The 14,433-nt window shown below is 37.5% G+C and overlaps 1 non-coding gene across 1 annotated transcript; it reads left to right on the top strand.

Moving 5' to 3' along the window:
• The first annotated feature begins 1,093 nt into the window (after positions 1-1,093).
• LOC133071509 (U6 spliceosomal RNA) lies at positions 1,094-1,200 on the top strand. The gene has a single exon (XR_009696452.1). It is a non-coding gene; the product is annotated as a U6 spliceosomal RNA (small nuclear RNA).
• The last annotated feature ends 13,233 nt before the right edge of the window (positions 1,201-14,433 follow it).

Consider the following 14,433-nt stretch of genomic DNA (forward strand, 5'->3'; position numbering starts at 1 on the left):
TAAGTGATCAAAATTGCTATATTAGTATCACTTTTCAAAGATTGTTGTTTGTATAATGTGGGATAGAGCAAAAAGGAATTGTGGGTTATTCTAGTTCTATCATGTCTGTGCCTTGAGAATTAAGATTCTCAGTGTGGAAAAAATGCAGAAGTAATATAGGACTGGGTAAAGGAAATTCCTCCAGTACTTATTTAAAAAGGAAATATGAAAATGTACTCATGAGACATCTTATCTTAAAAAATAATCTCCCTGCTTCTCTTTCCTCTTATCTCTATTTTAGTTCTTGTTACTGAACTCAGGTCCTCCTGTTCATTCTCAAAAATCAATGCCCAAGAAGCAGTGGTTGGAGAACAACTTTTGATCAGAATGTTGGCAATCTGGGCAGATGGTGAACTCAGTGTCCCCCCCAAACTATCTCCGAAGATTCTGCTCAGCTGTGAAAATTTTTAAAGGGAAAAAGGGAAGTAGTCTCAGTTAATCATTGAGATGGGGGTCAGAGTCATCACCATCACTCACTGGGTGCAGGCTTGTTGACTTCTTGTGATCTTTCCTCAGAGGTTATCTTTTGCATGAAGTGTGTTTGTGAGATTACTGAAGGGAAAGCTAGGAAAGAGATCTGGTTATCTGTAAAGTATTGGTTTTCATTTTTACTTCTTTGATCTATGGAAAGAACCAATAGTTTCGGAAAGATACTGTGTAATCAGAAGATACAAAAGGTGTACTAGGGCCAGAGATGAGTAGAGCATGGGGGTGCCTGATTTAAGGTTCCTGTCAAGACAGAGGGGGTCTCCTGCAGAGAGCTCCATCCTGGAAAGAGGTCTTATAAATCCCCACTTGTCAGAACATCATTCCATTTCTATTAGATTGTGGATGAAGTTTCGTCTTCTGTAACTTCTTCATGCTGACATAAGGTGTAATGTTCTTAGGGTGGAAGATTCTGACATGTGTCTGTAGTAGCTCTTTCTGACAGTTGTACTTGCCTGTTTATCTATATGGGCAGAACAATCTTCAATTATTTTGATGTTTGAAAAGTAAGTATAGATTATTATGAACAACAGTGCTAATCCCATTCTCTTTTTAAATTTATTTTTCTGTGCTCACTTCGGCAGCACATTTACTAAAATTGGAACGATACAGAGAAGATTAGCATGGCCCCTGTGCAAGGATGACATGCAAATTCGTGAGGCATTCCATATTTTTTAGAGAAGAGCTAACACCTATCTTATCAAACTCTTCCAGAAAATTGCAGAAGAAGGTAAACTTCCAAACTCATTCTATGAGGCCACCATCACCCTAATTCTAAATTTATTTTTCTTACCTGTACTTAAATTAGGTCCTTTAGTGCAATATTGAATAAAGAGTAGCAGATATAGCAATTGAGTTTATTCTTAGTTATGAATCTCTATAGTATTATTATAGATTTTTTAAATCAGGTGAAGCAGTTTATCTTATTTTTAGTTTGCTAATGGCTTAAAATTTTTTAAAAAATCTGTTGAATTTTATCAAATCCATTTTACATAAATCATGTATTCACTGCTTTCACATTTTTGACATAGAAAACCACATCAATCCTATCCTCTTAAGGCCAGTTTTTGGAACTATGCTGGTCACACTCAGTACTGCTCTAGATGGGACAGTCTGTCACGGCTGCAGTCTGGTTATCAGTCAGTCAGCTCTTCCCCTCTCGCGGAAGCTTTAGCACCTATAAAACAACTCAGCCAGTCAGGATGGCTGCTATCCAAAAGTCTACAAGCAATAAATGCTGGAGAGGGTGTGGAGAAAAGGGAACCCTCTTACATTGTTGGTGGGAATGCAAACTAGTACAGCCGCTATGGAAAACAGTGTGGAGATTTCTTAAAAAACTGGAAATAGAACTGCCATATGACCCAGCAATCCCACTTCTGGGCATACACACTGAGGAAACCAGATCTGAAAGAGACACGTGCACCCCAATGTTCATCGCAGCACTGTTTATAATAGCCAGGACATGGAAGCAACCTAAATGCCCATCAGCAGATGAATGGATAAGGAAGCTGTGGTACATATACACCATGGAATATTACTCAGCCGTTAAAAAGAATTCATTTGAACCAGTCCTAATGAGATGGATGAAACTGGAGCCCCTTATACAGAGTGAAGTAAGCCAGAAAGATAAAGAACATTACAGCATACTAACACATATATATGGAATTTAGAAAGATGGTAATGATAACCCTATATGCAAAACAGAAAAAGAGACACAGAAATACAGAACAGACTGTTGAACTCTGTGGGAGAAGGTGAGGGTGGGATATTTCAAAAGAACAGCATGTATACTATCTATGGTGAAACAGATCACCAGCCCAGGTGGGATGCATGAGACAAGTGCTCGGGCCTGGTGCACTGGGAAGACCCAGAGGAATCGGGTGGAGAGGGAGGTGGGAGGGGGGATCGGGATTGGGAATACGTGTAAATCCATGGCTGATTCATATCAATGTATGACAAAACCTACTGAAATGTTGTGAAGTAATTAGCCTCCAACTAATAAAAAAAAAAAAACAAAAAAACAAACAAACAAAAAAAACCAACTCAGGAATGTGCATCAGACCCGGGACCTTTGCCTCTATTGTCCTAAGCATTAGCTACTTGAGCTTGCTCTTTTGTGACTCAGGGAGGCCTGGGAGATCAGCTTTTCTATAAACGAGAGGCAGGGACATCACGGGGCCTTTGCACTTCATGGGGCGAAGGTGTCCCCCAAGGTACCACTTCTCAGTTCCACTCTGTCCTCTGAAAAGGCCCATAAAACAGTGTCCAGCCCAGTCTCAATGAGTATCCCTAGCTTACCTTGATTGTTGTCTTGAAACACTGTTTTCCACTGAATTGTCTGTTTCTAGGTGGAAACAGGAAATAAACAGGATGAGACTGGAACATTTTGTCATAACAAATAACAAATAAGCTATTGAAGACACTAGATTCATATAAAAATGATCCAGGAACAAAATTGCAGAGTCTTCTGCTGGCCAAATTTGGTCCAATATGTCCACAGTTTCTTCAGCATTTTATTAGGAAAGTATTCATACATACAGCAATGTATATACACCTTTCCTCCTATGCCTAGATTGTACTGTTAACCGTTTACTCTACTGTTTTTATCACACATCTACCCACTACCCAGGCCCCCTTCCATTTTAATGTATCTTATTTTAGATGCATTTTAAGGTAAATTGCAGCTATTAATAACCTTCCTTCTAAATACTCCAGCATGAAAATATCCACTTTTTAAAAATGTAAGTCTGGAAATCAAACACAAAGTTGACCCTGGTGACAGGCTAAGAGCACTGAGGTAGAGCTAAAAAGCAAAGAAAAAGGAAATCTAACAAAGACAGAAATTAAGGGCAGCTGGAAAGAAGTTCTTAATTTTGACAGTTTTGTCTGGGGCCATTCATAGGTGGATGGATTTTTTCCTCTTCCAATCTAAGTCATTCATCTTCACACATTTTTCCTTCTGCTGTCTGAGACTTTAGTGCTTTTGGTTTCTTTGCATAATTGAGTAGGTAATTCTCCATATTGTATTTACATCTAGGGTAAAGTAGCTGCTTTTAGGTTAGGCTTTGAGCTTATAAAAGTGGAAGGAAAAATAACTAGCAAGTTATTCATTGAGACCCATTATGTTCACTTAGGGATGCAGAAGTCACCAACTTCGTCTTCCACAGTCCAGAAACTTAGCACCACTTGGGGCTGATTGAGCTTATTGCCTTTTCACCGAAGAAACTTGGAACATGCTGCTACCCCTGCCTGGTGTTGAGGAAAAAATTAATCAATTGATCTAAGAAAAAAATGGAAAATTTTATTCAAACCAAAGTGTGGATTAGAATCCAGGAATAGCCTCTCAGAAAGCTCTGAAAACTGTTTCCCCCTGTTTAAGGTAAAAAAGCTCAGTTGTTTAAGTTTTTGAGACAAATGACTTAGATAGTTTGCACAACCAAGGTTTGCAGGTACAAAGTGGAGGTCATCATGGCCTCTTATCAGATCAGGAAGGAATGCTGTTTTTGAAGGAGCTGTCTTGTTGGTGCTAGGAGAATATTGCTGTTTCTGGTTGAGCAGGTATTTCTGCCCATGGGGAGGTTTGGTTGATGAGATTTTATACAATGCCCAGTAGAGGGGAGAAAAAAGGGGAGAGACAATCGTTATGTCTAATTTTTTTTCTTGTCTTGCCATAAAATATGAATTTTATTTCACACTGGAAAGCCCCCTTTCCCACTGCAAAGTGTGTACATTTGTACAAAACTATGTATATGTCAGTTATATATATTGTGCATTATGGTGGTTTAGTCATTAAGTTGTGTCAGATTCTTTGTGATCTCATGGACTGTAACCCACCAAACTCCTCTATCCATGAGATTTTCCAGGCAAGAATACTGGAGTGGGTTGCCATTTCTTTCTCAGGGGATCTTCCCCACCCAGGGATTGAACCTGGCTCTCCTGCATTGCAGGCAGATTCTTTACCAACTGAGCTGCCAGGGAAGCCGCAAGGAGAATTAGAAGCAACTTCAAATTGAGGTTTATTTGCAATGGTTTACAAGTGATTAAAATGTGCCTTATATATATACCTATATATATATAATATTCTCTATATATGTTCTCATGTTTAAACATAATACACATATGTATATTTATTTACATACGTGCACACACTTACCACATGAATCAACTGTCTGTGTACTTAAGCCATTTTCCATAACAGCAATCGCTCAGGAGAGACAGCAGTCAATTCATTCCTATATATCTCTTTATAGATGTAGGTTCTCCCATTTTCATTGTTGCTTTGATCAAGGATTTGGGAAATTGCTTTCTTAAGAACTCAGTGAAAAGCCAGACAGAATGGTGAAACACTGGCATTAACCGCAGTATAGAGGAAGTTTCGATTTATAAGGGACATCTAAACTTTGTAAGGCTAAATTATGTACTGTAATCTATGGACCTGCCCGTGTACATCAGTCATGACTGAAATCTTTCATTCAGAGCTAGGCACCAGCTTCTGGAGAACAGTAGGCTTCTGGCACTTTAAAAAACTTGAATATACTTATTATTGAAGATAAAGATATTATCTACCATGATAGAAGCTGTGGAGTTACTCTTAGACCAGTCTTAAACTTTTTATCATTATTGGCATTCGCTCATGGGGTACAGAATATTTTGACTTCACCATTTTAATGCAAGCATTTTAGTCACCATTATGATGCAGATAAAATTTTAAGACAGTAGTAAATGATATTAAATCAATTTAATTTTGTGGCTGCTTTTTTAAAAGATCAGTTAAACCATTTCCAGTTTTCCCATTTTCATTTTTATTTTAGAAAGTTAATTTTATTAGAATCAATTCTTTTCAATTTAAATTTTAAGATGAATGTATGGTTCATCAATCACATATTAGCAATCCAGGCATTTTGCCACTGGGGGATTTCTTTGGTGAGAATAATTCCCTCTAAGTCCAATACTCTTTCATCAATTTTTATGACTTTAAATGCATCAAAAATATACCATTCTTTGATCAATTTTACTCAGTTTTCTTAATTCAACTTTAATACATTTATTTTGTGTTTATGTCTCTTGTAATGCTCACCATGAATTAGGTATGAGATTGACTTATAGCTAGGTGTATATTAGCAATCGAAGAAAAAACTGGGAGTGATTTTGTGATGGAGAGGGAGAGAAACACACAAAGAGAAGGGAGAGGTGTGGGGAGAAAGAAGAGAGGGCAGTGATAGGAGCAGAAGGAGAAAAGGGGAGATATGGAAGAAACTATTTTGGTGTATTGAGTGCTAAGCCACAGATATGAATGTGATACATATGGAGAGTAAGCTATTCAGAATATCCTTGGGGTGTTTTACATGCTTTACCTGTCAATGCAAATCATTTTTGTAAAGACATTTTTGGACAAAGCTTCTTCATTCACAGAAGCTTGGAATCAAGGTTTGCCCGTCTTAGTTTAGGAGCAAATTTATTTCCCTAGTGTGGGATCCTTTTTAGTTCCCGAGACACAGGAGAAAAAACAACATTGTACAATTCATTATAAGTAACTCAGGGAAAAAGTAAACATTTTAATCACTTGAAAACCATTGCAAATAAGTCTTAATTTTAAGTTGCTTTTAATTTTCCTTGGGGCTTGCCGGGTGGCTCAGTGATAAAGAATCCACCTGCAATGCAGGAGACATGGGTTTGATACCTGGAAGATCCCCTGGAGAAGGGCATGGCAACCCATTCCAGTATTCTTGCCTGGAAAATCCCATGGTCAGAGGAGTCTGGTGGGCTATAGCCCACGGGGTCACAAAGAGTCTGTCATGACCTAGCAATTAAACAACAACATAATTCTCCTTACTTTTTTTGATGGGGGGAGAGAGGATAGAAGAAATATCTTTAAGCTCTGTAGCATATTTTATGGGTGGGGCACTTTCAAACGCACCCCTCCCCCCACCCCCCACTTTACTGGGCTCACCTGCATTTTTGCTAGAAAATCATCTGAACTCTTATGGTGTATTGAAAATATCATGCCACAATCTGGACCTAAGGTTAGTGGTTTCTCCCTTCCAGGTTCTAACTTCCTCATGTATGCAAAAGGGAGCTAAACTGTGAGGTTTTCTAGGTCTGGTATGACAAGTTTGCTGTCTTTGAGATGTTTATATACATCCCTTTGGACATTTTGTAAATGATGAGAGAGCAGTACCAACCCAGCTTTGCTCTTCTGCATACAATCTGGTGACTGGGATGCTTTCCCTTTTGAGCAGCTGCCAGGATTTTCTTCCATTACTGACCCCAGCTTGTGTTAGGTCAGGGGCAGGGATTCGGCTCAGGCTGACCCTGGTTAATGGGAACCCAGTGTAATTACATTAGCTCAGTAGGGAGTTTTGAAAATCACATTAGCTCATCCAACAAAAGTGAATCTGCCAATAATTTATATGATGGATTTGCAAGTAGAATATAGAGGTCTTTCTTCTTCTTTGTGTTTTTTAAGTAAAGAAACAAAAAGAAAAACCACCTCAAAGAAATGAAGATTTCAAAGCATCTTACAGGTTATGTTTTAAAAAATTTCATTCTTTAGCTATTAGTTTGTGTTCCTTAGTGAAGGATACTTTACAGAATGATTTTTAATTGGTTGTTTTGTATAATCTACTATGAGTTTTTGGTAAAGATCACAAATAAATAATTTTGAATAGTTATTAAAAAATTGTCAGAGTTAAAGACTTCAGGAATACTGCTTTGATAAAAAGTTCAGAGGAATATTTCATTGCTAGGTCTTTATAATCCAATTGTTTGAAAAGTACAATAATTGAGATTGTATGAAGTGCTTAGCACCTAGATTTGGGAGCCTTTAACTCTGTCTTTGAATAGAGAAGTGAAAGTGAAAGTTGCTCAGTCATGTCCGACTCTTTGCGACCCAGTGGACTATACAGTCCATGGAATTCTCCAGGCCAGAATACTGAAGTGGGTAGCTTTTCCCTTCTCTAGGTGATCTTCCCAACCCAGGGATCAAACCCAGGTCTCCTACATTGCAGGCAGATTCTTTACCATCTGAGCCACAAGGGAAGTCCGGGGAAGTGGTAAAGATAGACCAAAAAGGTAAGTAGGCATTTATTTGCATAGTAGGATTTGCCTAGGTAGCAACCATGAATCAAGTACAAATTTTACATCAAATATGGTGCTAAATGTTTTACATGCATTATATTAAGAACCTATGGAATATGATTTATTTATATTTCATTTCATAGGTGAAAAACTGAAGTTCACATTCTTTAAGCAGCTCTCCCATATCTCATAACTAATAGATTGAGCAAAACTTCAGAGTCTTGAGCATTGTTCTCAACTCAAGCCTTAGATAGAAAAATCACCTATGAGTTCAAAAATAACGTCCACATTAACAACAGCAATAACGATGAAGACACTGAATCAGAATCCTTGGGAGAGGGGCCATTTTAAAAAAGACATCTAGGAAATCTCACAGGTAATTCTGATACAGCCAGTACTGAGAGGTGTGGTTGAGGGTCAGTATGGGCATTGTGGGCAGGTCCTAGTTTTGAAAAGATCTTAGTGTGTTGCTAGCAATGGTAAAACAATAGAGCTTTCAGGAGATATGACATACTTGTCTTCTTGTGGTAAACAATTATCAGCTAAGTATATGTAAACTAAAAGTCACTGCACTCAGAAGACTTGTCAAACACCTTTCACCCTAGGTTTACTGGAAGAATTGGAGTTACCTTCTTTTTTCCACCAAGAAGAAAGATAAGGTACTGAAACTAGAACACTGAAATTCCGTGAAAGGAGAGAGAGGCTCTTTCCAAGTAGGGTGAGTTGCAATCACCTAGGGAAGAGAAAATAACATTGGCTCTGAAAAAGGGTGCAGTTGTAAATCGAGCAAGATGCTGGAGGCAGCGTGATGTAACTGGAGAATGGAGAAATGGGAATGAGATGCTGTATCTGAAACACAGACAATCTTACTCTTGTTGCTCTCAGGAGGCACAGACATTGACACCTGAGGATGAGGGTTCTAATTCTGTGCATACACTTGAAGAGGAGCATGAAAGAACTGGATGATGTTTTGAAAGAGTTAAAGAAACTTTAAGAAATTAAAAAGACTCATTTTATGCATTTTCTGAGATAAGGGGATTGCCCCTTATCTCAGAATAGGGAACAGCAGATTTAGATGGGTGACTTCTAAAATCTTTAAAAATATTCGAAGATATCATGTGGAGGATAGAGCTGGTAAATTCTGTTTTACTCCAAGGAGTACAGCTGAAACCAATGAAGTAGAAGTCAGAAGGAGACACAGTTTATTTGAATATAAGAAAATATTCTCTAACAGTCAGAAATAGACAGCTTAGTTATGAGATACAAGTGGGCAGGCAGGGCTGGACAATTGTATTATTATTGAAGTTACTGAGTACATTTGAACATTGGTTGTATTGGTAAATCAGATAGCACTTACTGTCTCCTCTAACAAGTAACCTTCTGTAACCTCTGACAAGCATTGGAAGAGGGATGCTCAGTCCCAGGTAGTCCAAGCATGTGTTCTTGTCTTATGTTGTTCCTCATGGCTCATACATATATAGAACAAATAATAAAATTATTGGGTTGGCCAAAAAATTCATTTGGGTTTTTCCATAACATCTTCCTGAAAAGCCCTAACAAGCTTCTTTTGCCAAACCCAGTATTATGGGCTACATGGGCGGATGGGGAGTACTATGTTGCAGTAAAAGCCAATATTTGGTTGCTAATCACATGGATCGCATCCTTGTCTAACTCAGTGAAACTACGAGCCATGCCATATAAGGCCACCTAAGATGGATGGGTCATGGTGGAGAGTTCTGACAAAATGTGGTCCACTGGAGAATGGAATGGCAAACCACTTCAGTATTCTTGCCTTGAGAACCCCATGAACAGTATGAAAAGGCAAAAAGACAGGGCACTGAAAGATGAACTCCCCAGGTCGGTTCAGTTCAGTTCAGTCGCTCAGCCGTGTCCAACTCTTTGCAACCCTATGAACCGCAGCACGCCAGGCCTCCCTGTCCATCACCAACTCCTGGAGTTTACCCAAACCCATGTACATTGAGTTGGTGATGCCATCCAACCATCTCATCCTCTGTTGTCCACTGATGAGATAGTTGGATGGCATCACCGACTTGATGGACATGAGTTTGAGCAAGCTCTGGCAATTGATGACAGACAGGGAGGCCTGGCATGTTGCAGTCCATGGGATCGTAAAGAATCGGACATAACTGAGCAACTGAACTGAACTGATCCATAATAAAGAACTAAAACTCAACAAAACAACAACAACCAAAAAATAAAAATTAAAAAAAAAAAACCAAGCATTAACTTCAAAACTGGATTAAAAAAGGTATTTCTTCAAGGAAGATACACAAATGACCAATAAGCACAAGAAAATATGCTCCTATGCTTCACATTGGCAGTCATTAGGAAAATGAAAATCAAAACTGCTATTAGATGCCACTTCATAGTCACTAGGATGTCTGTAATCAAAAATAATATATTATAAATTAGTAGCAAGTATAGGTATGGGTAATGTTGACAGTCACACAACACTGCAAATGTATTGAATTATACACCTACGAATGGTTAAAATGATACATGCCAGGTATATTTTACCACAATAATAAGATTGTTTAGAAAGAAAGACACATAGCAGAGTGATGATAATAGATGCAACTTATTGGAGAGGATGATAAATTCTGCCAGACACCATGCTCTTAAAAAAGAATAAGGGGAATTCCTGGCAGTCCAGTGATTAGGACTCCATGTGCTCACTGCCAAAGCCCATCCCCTGGCCCCAGTTCAATTCCTAGTTGGGGAACTAAGATCCCACAAGAAGTGGCAAAAAAAAAAAAAAAAGAAAGAAAAGATACAGAAAGAAAAAATGGCAAAATATCTTAAGGCAGGACTTCAAAGATATTCTGGGGTCATTTGGGTTATATAGCTCTGTTTTTCAGACTGTTGCTAATATAATTGGTTCAGACAATTTGTCTCTATACAATATTTACAATCCTGGTCCAAAGTACTTTTGGGCTGTTTGAGAGAGAATACCAAGAATAATAAGGGTAGTGACTACAGTAATAAAATTTTAAGGATATAAATATATAATGTAATTATGTAATTTTAAACTTGAAGAACTGGCTGTGGCAGTCATATTTAGCCTGGACATTTTGTCAGTGATAAAACTGAGGCACAAACAAATGTTTATTATTTGTTTAAGGTCAAAGAGCTATTTCTACCAGAGTCATATTTCCTGACTTCTATTTCAGAGGCTCCTCTACTTTGTCACACTAATGTAATCTTTATTTATTCAGACATAATATATACAATGATTTTGAGAGTTTAAGAGCCATATGGTTATTTGGCAACATAAAACCCATAACTTGAAAATTCTGAATGACACTTGAAAATGAACTAGCACTAATTTCAAAGAACCCAGTTCATCCATAAAAGTATATTGCACCAGAAGAAAGGCTGTCGTAGTTATAAGAACTCTATTTCAGGAAGTCATCTGACCACTTTCCAGTTATCTCTGACTCCTGTTGCTCCTTGATCCTAGCTTTCCTAATTAATCAATCCTGTCCTCATTTTGGTTCTAGCATTGTTTATCCAAACTCTGTGATTCAGTTCAGTTCAGTACCTCAGTCGTGTCCGATTCTTTGCAACCTTACGGACAGCAGTACGCCAGGCCTCCCGGTCCATCACCGTCTTCCGGAGTCTACCCAAACTCATTGAGTCAGTGATGCCATCCAACCATCTCATCTTCTGTTGTCTCCTCCTTCCTCCTTCAATCTTTTCCAGCATCAGGGTCTTTTCAAATGAGCTTTGCATCAGGTGGCCAAAGTATTGGAGTTTCAGCTTCAACATCAGTCCTTCCAAAGAACACCCAGGACTGATCTCCTTTAGGATGGACTGGGTAGATCTCCTTGCAGTCCAAGGGACTCTCAAGAGTCTTCTCCAACACCACAGTTCAAAAGCATCAATTCTTCAGCGCTCAGCTTTCTTTATAGTCCAACTCTCACATCCATACCTGACCACTGGAAAAACCATAGCCTTGACTAGATGGACCTTTGTTGGCAAAGTAATGTCTCTGCTTTTTAATATGCTGTCTGGGTTGGTCAGACCATTCCTGCCAAGGCTGCTGCTGCCGCTAAGTTGCTTCAGTCATGTCCAACTCTGTGCGACCCCATAGACGGCAGCCCACCAGGCTCCTCCGTCCCTGGGATTCTCCAGGAAAGAATACTGGAGTGGGTTGCCATTTCCATCTCCAATGCATGCATGCATGCTAAGTCACTTCAGTTGTGTCTGACTCTATGCGACCCTATGGATAGCAGCCCACCAGGCTCCTCTGTCCACAGGATTCTCTAGGCAAGTATACTGGAGTGGGTTGCCATTTCCTTCTCCGTTCCTGCCAAGGAGTAAGCGTCTTTTTAATATCATGGCTGCTGTCACCATCTGCAGTGATTTTGGAGCCCCTCAAAATTAAATCTCTCACTGTTTCCATTGTTTCTCTATCTATTTGCCATTTATTTGCTACTTATTCTGGATACGAGTCCCTTATTAGATGTGTGATGTGTAATTATTTTCACTCTTTCAGGACTTTGTCTTTTCATTCTTAATAGTGGCTGTTGATGAACGAAAGTTCTCAGTTTTGATGAAGCAGATTTATTTTTTCTTTTGTTGCCTATGCTTTGCCAAATCCAATGTCATGAAGATTTTCCCCAGTGTTTTCTGTTAAGGATTTTGTAGATTTAGCTGTTACATTTAGATTTTTGGTCCATTTTGGGTAAATTTTTCTGTGTGGTATTAGGTAAGAGTCCAACATCATTGGTTTTTTTTTTTTTTTTTTTTTTTTGCATGTGAATATCCAGTTTTCCTGGAACCATTTGTTGTCCTAGGACCATTTATTTCTCCGCTGAATGGCCTTGGCATACTTGTTGAAAATCAATTGATTGTATGTGTGTGATTTTACTTCTGGATTTTCTATTTAATTCCATTGATTCATATGTTTCCACTTATGCCTGTACCAAACTGTTTTAGCCACTGTAGCTTTGTAGATCATTTTAAACTCAGGAGGTGTAAGTCCATCAACTTTATTTTTCTTTTTCAAGGTTGTTTTGGTGATTCACGGTCCCTTGCAATTCCATATGATTTTGAAGACTGACTATAAGGACTCTTAAAATTTCATGAGAACTGCATTGAATCTGTAGATCACTCTGGTTAACATTGATATCTTAATAATATCAACTCTTCTTATCCATGAGTGCAGAATGTCTTTCCATTTGTTTAGATCTTTAAGTTCTTTCAGCAATGCTTTCTAGTTTTCAGTGTACAAGTCTTTTACCTACTTTGTTAGATTTATTTTTAAGTATTTCTTTTTGATGCTGTTTTTAATGGAGCTGTTTTCTTAATTTCCTTTTCAGATTGTTCATTACTGTAAACAGAAACAAAACTGACTTTTCTCAGGGAAATATTATGAGATATTATGCCATACTCACTATATATTTCCTCTATTTGATGTGTGTTTTCTTTACTTTTTTTGGATGTTTCTTTCTGAATGTTTGAAGGCTTTATTTTTATTCTAGTCATTATTTTTCCTATGCTGACATCAATCCTCTTTTCCTTATTTAGGCTTCTATTATTTGGCTTTCAGTTTTAAGACCAGAATATTGGAGTGGGTAGCCATTCCCTTCTCCAGGGGATCTTCCTAACCCAGGGATCAAACCCAGATCTTCCACATTGCTGGCAGATTCTTTACCATCTAAGCCATCAGGGAAGCCTTTTTAAATAATATAAGCTAATTCTCACTGATAATCTAGGGATAGTAACTGAGAAGATTGTACTCTTTTTTATTCTCCCATTATTTTAGTGCATCACTTCTATTTTTTTTTCTTTAGAGTTAAATGTTAACCTTTCACTTGTCCTTTACATTTGCTTTTATCTTAGATGTCCAGGCAAATACATCAAAATTTTGTTATTATTCTTTTTGCTACAATATCCTCAAATTCTTGGTTTAATAAAACTTGTCATCTAGAAAATTCCCCAAGAAATATTTCTTTTTATTTAAATCTTTTCTGAGTTTTTAAACCTGTCAACTATGGGTTTTTTTTTCTTTTAACTTTGATATTTAAAGAAATATTTAACTATGTCTAAAACTATCTCACACTTTTCTCCTTGACATTTAAAAGTACTTCTTCAAGTTGTGTGATAACAAGATAATTTTATTTCTTTTGTGAGTAACCTGGTCTTTTACCTGGAGGCTCAGACTATATTTTTATTTATCTTCAAAGTCTAATAATTTCTAGTACATACATAGCTGTCAACCATGTCAGACTTATTTTTCCAATTCCATCCTTAAGTATTTTGTACTTTCACCTTATTTTCCATGACTGTTTTCTTCATTTCATCATTTGAATGGTCATTTCTGTTAATCATTTCAATTGTTACATTTTGAAAATTTGAGTCAGGAATTTTTAAAATTTGCAAATGCATTTTAAAAGGTATTTAGTTAATGTTGGAGTGTTTTTTTAAATAGTTTTCCTCACTGTACTGTTGAATGGTTGATCTTTAAGGGGAGGCTTTACATTAGCTGCAATATTTTTATTCTCATTTTCTTCATAGACTGGCTTTGTAGGTATACAGTTTTCTGTTATCTTTCTCTTCATCTTTAAATGTTGCATTTTTCTGAATCAGCATTAATAGGTATATGTTGGCAGGAATTAGAGGTTTCATTGTATTCTTTGTTACTTATATCAAAATTACTTTATTCTGTTCGTAAAGTGCAGTTTCTTGAATTGGTGATAATTCTTATGACTCGGTATGTTTTCTCATTTTGTGATTCTGATAAACGTCAATAATTTCAATTGTCATTTTCTTCCTTTTCTTTACCTTTAAGCCTTCAAGGGATGC

Source organism: Dama dama, chromosome 16 (genome assembly GCF_033118175.1).
Source record: "Dama dama isolate Ldn47 chromosome 16, ASM3311817v1, whole genome shotgun sequence".
NCBI lineage: Eukaryota > Metazoa > Chordata > Mammalia > Artiodactyla > Cervidae > Dama > Dama dama.